The following is a 6,000-nucleotide window of genomic DNA, read 5'->3' as shown; positions in this document are numbered from 1 at the left end:
TGCTCTCCCTTAACCTCTTCTTCAAGGTGATGGATTTGGTAGTAGACGAGGGAAAAAAGCCCCTTAAGTCAATTGTGTGCCAGAGCCTACCTCCACTCTTCTTCCACTGCCATGATGAGAATCAGCATGTGGCAGAGGTGAGGAATCATGGGCTGCTGCTGTCGCCCTGGGAGGGTGCTGGGCTGCCTCCTGCCCTGGCACCTTGCGGGCTGCAGCCTCCTCCAGGCTGTGGCACTGGGATGCCCCTGTGCCCTGGCCTGTGGGGCCATCTGTGCCTCTCTGCTGCTCTCCAGGCCTCTCGGGAAACACTACAATGTGCGGCCGGGTTCCTGAAGAAGAGGGAACTCAAGCAGCTGGTGGAGACAGAGAACCTGTTGACGTTTGCCGAGGTCCTGGTAAGGACAGCCTGGAAGCGCCAGTGTCAGCCTGGAGAAGGCCTCTGAGGGCGTAGCTCAGTGTGCGGGGCTGGCAGCTGTGCTCCTGCCCGCTGCTGCAGCCAGAGGCCACGCGGGCTCTTCTCCAGGCTCCCGTGGGCCCGAGCCGGGTGCCCATGGAGCCCCGGCCCGGCGGGGCTGCGGGCCGGCACCGCGGCTCCCCGGGCAGCAGCCGGCCCTCTGCCCCCTGCCCTCGGGAGCCCTCGGCCAGCGGCTGCTGGCCGCGCCTCAGGCCTCTGCGGCCAGGGGAGGCCGGGGCTGGGCGCAGGCAGCGCCCGACCCAGGGGCTGAGCCCGCGCCAACCCTTCCCTCCTGCCGCTCTCTGCAGCTGGCAGAGGACAGGAGCAGAGCGGCCGAGCACCTGCGCCGGGCCCTGCGCTACCTGGAGAGCCCACAGGAGCCCCTGCGAGAGGCGGCCATCACGTTCATGGGTGAGCCCCGAGCCCGGGCTCCCTCCCCGGCCCGGCCCGCCGCAGCTCGGCCCCAGCCCCGCCTGCTGCCCCGGCAGCGCCAGCCGGGCCCGGCGCCGTGGAGCCCCGCCCGGCCTGGGCATTGCTGCTGCCGCCCTCTGGCAGCCGTGCCCTGGGGCGGCAGCGTGCGGCAAGGGCCGGGCTGAGCCCTGCCGGGCCAGCAGCCCGTGTGGCCACAGCGCCGGCAGCGCCGCCGGCAGGGCGCTGTGCCGCTGGCGCCCTGACAGGCTCTGTGTTCACAGGCATCGCTGGGGTGCTCCTCAAGGGGCAGCCAGGAGATCTCCAAGTCATCTGTGAGGGTGAGTGACGGCAGCGGGCTGACTGCGGGGGCTGGCGCAGGGAGCTGCAGAGCCTGAGCAGGGAGCTGCAATCCCTGTCCCGGCTGGGGCCGGCCTCGCTCCTTGTGTGGATGAAGAGTGGCGTGGGCAGTGCGCACAGAGGTTTCAGACACCCCCCTCTCTTGTGGCCGTGGCAAGAGCTGGGTGGGATGGCCCTCACAGGAAGGTCTCCTAGGATTCCCACAGATCCAGGCTCTTACCGTGGCTCTGTTCCTCTCTCTTCCAGCCCTTCTAGCCCTGAGGAGAGATGACAGCCCTTCGCAGACAAACATAGTTGTTCAACAGATATTCAGTGAAAAAGCTGCAGAAGTGGCTCAGAAGAGTGAGTGTTTCTTTAAGACCTCCAAATGCAATGGAAGATGAGACTACCTTGAGAGTAGAAGAGACCAGCTGGAGTTCCAGACACAGCTGATGATTGGCCTGCGGGAAACTTGCATTGCTTCAGCCCTCTCCCTGCTTATAGATAGCTCCCTCCCTCCAGCCCTCGGCCTCTGCCCAGCCCTTCTTTTTCCCTCCACTCTCCCTCCCTGTGGACAACTCTTTCCCTTTAGCCCTTAGCTTCTGCCCAGCCCTTCTTTTTCCCTCCACTCTCCCTCCCTGTGGACAACTCTTTCCCTTTAGCCCTTAGCTTCTGCCCAGCCCTTCTTTTTCCCTCCACTCTCCCTCCCTGTGGACAACTCTTTCCCTTTAGCCCTCAGATCCTGCCGATCCCCTTTTTTCCCTCCCAGCTCATCCCTTTGCCTTCCATTAATAAACAGTTTGGCTTCTTCACTTTGCCTGCATCTCTCTGGAGCTGAAGCAAATCCAGGGCCCTGGGACACACAGGCCCCTGCTGCCGTTCTCTGCCACGCCGTGTTTTGTGCACAGACAAAGGGGAATGAGGGCAGGTCAGGCTGGAAGGGTCCCTGTGCTGAAGGTGCAGTTCTACAGCACTGTGCAGTTCCAGATCTTGCTGAGCACCTTAGAGCCCCTGAATTTTGGAAGAGCCAACCTGAGTATGCTTTGAACTCAGCTGTGAGGGATTCCATGGCAAGCATCCATGGAGGGCAAAGGAGCTTGGAATGCTGGAAGTTTTCAAGAGTAGCTTCCTGAAAGCACAGCAGTGCTCCATCCCTGCACAGGATGAGGAAGAGGGCAGAACCAGGGAGCTTAGCAGGGAGCTCTGGCTGTGCCTGAGGGCAAATGAAGCAGCAGCACGGTGCCCGAGACTCGGACATGCGGCCGTGCCGGTGCCCGCAGCGCTGTCAGGCAGTGCCGGGATCCCAGCTGTGCTTCTGCTCCCCACAGGTGAGGAACGGCAGCCCCAGGCTCAGAGCCAGTCAGAAAGCCAACCAAGGGAGAGCAGAGGGAGGGCATCCTTCCAGTCTCTCTCGGGCATGGCCACAAAACAGCCCCCACTGCTTCTTCCTCCGCCTGTGTTTGGGCTGTGCTGTGGCAGAGCCAGCCAGGTTGGGCTCTGCGTTCCAAAGCCTGTTGGGAGCGGGCATGAAAAGTGCTGTGTGCACAGCAGAGAGTCCTGGAAGGTGCTGGCAAGAACCTCTAAAGTAAATATAGGATCTTTCAGTTCAAATATGTGGTTTCCTTTAGCAACAAACAGCTCCTCTGACTCTGTCAGTGCTTGCTCCCCCAGGGCTTCTGAAAGGCTGCCCGGCCCCGCGGGGCGGCCCCAGCGGGTTCGAGTTCCCGCCCACAGCTGAGGGGAGCGGCGGGGCGGGGCCGCCCGCGCCTGGGCGGGAAACGCTCCCTGCGGCAGGGAGCGAGCGGGTGGCGGCGGTGGCGCAGCGGGGACCGGCCCGGCCCTGCCGTGTCCCTCAGGGCGAGCCCACGGCCCCTCAGCGGCCCTGGCGTCCCTTCAGCCAGCGGCATGTACGCTCAGTCACACGCGGCGTGCCCGTGTCCCCCTCAAGTGACGCTCCCGTTCCCTCAGTGACACCGCCGTACCCTGAGGGACACGACAGACACCAGCCTCCCCTCAGGGACTCTCACTGGCCTCAGTGACATGCAGGGCATCTGCACACCATTCAGAGACCATCATGACACCTCAGCGACCCATGGGGCATCTGCCTTCCATTCAGTCACACAGAAGGCACCTGCAACATGCTGGGGAAGCCTCAAGTCTGCTCAGTGACCCACATGTGCCCTCAGCATTGGGACACCCACCTTTCCCTCAGTGACCTTCACGTCCCGTCAGCAAATCAAGAGGCACCAGCCATCCTGTAGGTGACTCATGCGAGTGCAGTGGGTCATGGTGGCCAGGGGCCAGCAGCAGGCAGAAATCCATCAGGGCTGGGGAAAAGGCTCTGCTCTGCTTACAGCATGGGCTGAGGGCCGGGAGAGCTCCATTTCCCCCTTGAGATGTTGGAGACAGGGCCTTTCACCCTCCTTACAGGGCTGCCCCTCGCTGCAGACAGCAAAAGGAGCACAATGGCAAAAGGCCAAGGACAGCAAAGCAAAGAGCCAGCCCTGCACACAGGGAGGTGGCCCAGTGCAAAGCCAGCTTGGCACCCTGAAGGTGCCCACCACACTCCCATGTGTCCCTGCCCTGGGAATGCCAGGAATGCCCTTTGTCCAGAGGGCCTTTCTGTGGCCCCTCTGGGCTCAAGCTGCTGCTCTTCTGGCTCAATGGGGCCTAAAGCCACTGAGCTCGGCCTCCCCCATGGCAACAGGAACAAGACTCGGCAAGCAGGCAGTGGAGCTCAATGCCTAAGGCTGAGGGGCTGGGAGCTCCAGTCTGGAGCACAGGGGGGGCACACACCCAGCCCCACAACTCCTGCCCTCACAGCCCTGAAAGGCCGGGACCAGGGTTCCGCGCCTGATTCGAGAAGGTCCCTCACACCGCCCACTGCGGACGCGCCAGAGCACCCGGCTGTCAGGAAGAAGGCGGCTGCCAGGGGGCTGCTTGTGGCCTCTGACAGCCCATTGCTCAGGGCTTGCCAGCGCCCCAGCCCCTCAGGCCCTGCCCCAGCCCGGCCAAGCTGCCCGGCAGCAGCACCGCAGCCCCACAGCAGCTCCAGAGCAGCCCCATCCAGAGGCACCTGGGAGCCCTCAGCAAGGCAGGCAGCAGCACACGGGCGGCAGGACACGGATGGCGCTTCCTGCCTGGCACAGGGCTTGTGTCCATCTCCAGGCACCGCTCTGGCAGGGATCCCCGCAGCTCCGGCCACTGCCCAGCCGCACTGTGGGCAGCACAAAGGCTTCAGCAGAACCACCAAAGGCCAAGGGGCTTCTGGCCATTTTCCCTGCAGCACTGCACTACTGGGCAGGATGCTAAGTACAAGCACCCTTTTCATGCTCTTACCCTATTCCCTGCCAGTCCTGAGCAGCAGAAGAAAGATCCTTGGTGTCTGTCTGTGTATTGTAAGACATTCTATATTTACATACTAAACCAAAATGAAACTATGAAATTAAAAAGCTTGAAGAAAAAGAAAATCCCTGCTGGCTCAAGTGGCCCCAGCAGACAGAGTCTCCAATATCAACTCTCCACAGAGCTCCAGCAGAACAGCAAGGCAGTGCTGCAGAGACGAGGCCGTTTCTTCCATGCACTGCGGAATTGATCTCGTTTAGGCCATGTAGAGTAGGGAGCTCTCTGTACAGCCCAGAGAACTAAACAAGATTCAATTGCCAGCTTTCTGGTGGCAGGACTGCTGTCATTTGCCATTTCTTCAAGGGCTGCAAGAGAGAGGAACAGAGCCAAGGTCAGATCCCAGATCTGCAGGGAGCCGAGGAGAGCCCCCTGCCAGGGCCATCCCAGCCGGCTCTTGCCATGGCCAGGAGGGAGCAGGGAGCAAGGGGATCAGCCCAAAGCTGCTGGCCACGAATGGCTCACGTGGCCCTGAAATCTCTGTGTGTGCTCTGCCCCCGGGAGCAGAGCGCTCCACAGCCGGGGCAGGGCTTGCAGCTGTCCCCGGCAGCCCCCGCAGTTAGCCCGCTGGCCTCACTCACCAGTGCAGATCAGCTGCAGCTCTTGCTGCTGCCCCCTCAGGCGCCGCCCGGCCATGCCTGTGAACACAGAGCCTGTCAGGGCGCCAGCAGCACAGCTCCCTGCCGGTGGCGCTGCCGGCGCTGTGGCCACACGGGCTGCTGGCCCGGCAGGGCTCAGCCCGGCCCTTGCCGCACGCTGCCGCCCCAGGGCACGGCTGCCAGAGGGCGGCAGCAGCAATGCCCAGGCCGGGCGGGGCTCCACGGCGCCGGGCCCGGCTGGCGCTGCCGGGGCAGCAGGCGGGGCTGGGGCGGGCCGGGCCGGGGAGGGAGCCCGGGCTCGGGGCTCACCCATGAACCTGATGGCCGCCTCTCGCAGGGGCTCCTGTGGGCTCCGCAGGTAGCGCAGGGCCCGGCGCAGGTGCTCGGCCGCTCTGCTCCTGTCCTCTGCCAGCTGCAGAGAGCCAGGAGGGTGCAGTTGGTGCAGGCTCAGGCTCAGCCCCTGGGCCAGGCTCTCCCTGTGGCCAGCACTGGCCTCCCGTGGCCGCACAGCCCTGTGAGGCAGCCAGCAGCCGCTGGGGCTGGGCTCTGGAGGGGGCAGAGGGCTGGGTGCTGCCCAAGAAAAAATAAAGGAAAAAATCTGACCTCAAAAACAAATGGCAGTATTGGAGATACTTTTTGCAAGGGATGGACAAAATAATGACCTGGACAAGGTCAGGTGCACAGTGCAAATGTGGTAGAGCTGGGCACAGCAGGGGCCATCTGAATACTCCAGCTTCATGGGAACAATGCATTTTGCGGATAACCAAGAGACAGTGAGTTCTGGAGCAAGCAAACTCA

Source organism: Molothrus aeneus, chromosome 7 (assembly GCF_037042795.1).
Source record: "Molothrus aeneus isolate 106 chromosome 7, BPBGC_Maene_1.0, whole genome shotgun sequence".
Lineage (NCBI taxonomy): Eukaryota > Metazoa > Chordata > Aves > Passeriformes > Icteridae > Molothrus > Molothrus aeneus.
The sequence above is the reverse complement of the archived record's forward strand: the minus strand, read 5'-3'. Positions refer to the sequence as shown.